Source organism: Impatiens glandulifera, chromosome 1, assembly GCF_907164915.1.
Source record: "Impatiens glandulifera chromosome 1, dImpGla2.1, whole genome shotgun sequence".
Classification (NCBI taxonomy): domain Eukaryota; kingdom Viridiplantae; phylum Streptophyta; class Magnoliopsida; order Ericales; family Balsaminaceae; genus Impatiens; species Impatiens glandulifera.
Window position 1 is genome coordinate 119,405,526 of NC_061862.1, and position 1,757 is coordinate 119,407,282.

The following is a 1,757-nucleotide window of genomic DNA, read 5'->3' on the forward strand; positions in this document are numbered from 1 at the left end:
TGAAAGACCTTTGTACAATACTTGTAAGAGGACTCATTGGAGAGAAGAGATTTTGAGATGATATCGCTTAGAAGAGTGAACTCATCCTTCAAGAGGTTTATCTTACCATGAAAGTCTATTTGGGGAGAATTAGAAAAGACTTTCATCAATGTAATCATTATATCAGAAGGAGTTGTTGAGAACTCATCAATACCTACGTTTGGAAGCTGGAAGAACATACTGAATGACTCTTCGGTGATGCAGATCATTTGGCCCATGACTACCCCAGCAACGACTTTATCCTGATAGAAACTCGTTGTTTCGAAAAATTCACGGACCAACTGTTCGTGATAGAGATGATGAGTGGTGAAGAACTTTCTCAGCCCGGAAGCTTTCAGAGATTCAAACATTTTGATCATGCCTAGAAATTTTAGAGTGAATATGGATTTAAAATCCACTTGAATCGATTTTGGACGGAAAGAAGACATTTCGATTTGATAAACAAAGGTTTAAACGTTTCGGATTCTAGAAAGAGAGATGGGTTTCGAAGAACTTCTATCTTTTAGAATGAATAACTCAATAAATATCAATGTCTAACGTGTAGGGATTTTTTAATAATGATTACTCCAACCGTCAAGAACCCAAAAGTCTGTTCCCAATAAACGTATCATTTAATGTTATCATAAAAACGAACGGTTTATACTAACTGTGCAAGCAAAAGTTGTCAGAAATATTTGTCATTTCTTAAATATTGAGAGACACGTGTCTTCAATTCTTTCGAGGAATGACTGATTTTATTTTCGGCGGGAAAATGAACTTAAGCAGAAACACGCAAAGAACAGCTGTCCAACTGACCAGAAGATGAAGAGTCTAATTACACCAGTAGTTAGACGTTTATTTTCTTTTTCACATTTTCAACTTCCTTTTGAAAATCAGTCTATTAGACGTATATGTCTAATTATGCAATAACATCACGTGAGACACACGTGTCTGGTTAGACGTGAGCATCCTCTTGCTCATAACATAAAAATGTCTAACGTCTATTAGACATATCCGTCTATTAGACGTATCCGTCTATTAGACGTATCCGTCTAACCATGCATGTTAGAATAACCAAGACAATGATTCCCGATAAAGATTAAACTGCTTAGGTAGACGTGCATCTAAGTAGCTATATTTCTCAAACTCTGAATCCTTAGGACTTATTAAGACCGGTGTCTTTCATGTCTGTTCAGTTGCATTTTGAACAATACGTTCCCCCTCAATTTATGCACGTAATCACATCAATCAAGATCAACGAGACCTAACATGTTTCTAAAGTGAGAAAACTTAGCTTCCGGTAGGGGTTTCGTGAAAATATCTGCAGTTTGTTGATCAGTAGAAACATGTTCAAAACGAATCTGCTTCTGATTGACGTGTTCTCGGATGAAATGATGCCTGATTTCAATATGCTTTGTCCGAGAATGCAGAACTGGATTGTAGGTGATTGCGATAGCACTTGTGTTATCGTAGAAAATTGGAGATTCATCAGCCTCATTCCCATAATCCCTTAGTTGTTGTTGAATCTACAGAACTTGAGAGAAACAACTTCCAGCTGCAAGATACTCTGCTTCAGTTGTAGACGTGGCAACTGACGTCTGCTTCTTGCTGAACCAAGAGATTAGACGATCTCCAAGGAACTGGCAAGTTCCACTTGTGCTCTTTCTATCAATTTTGCATCCTACATAATCTGCATCTGAGAAACTGGTTAAATTGAAACTAGAATCCTTCGGATACCA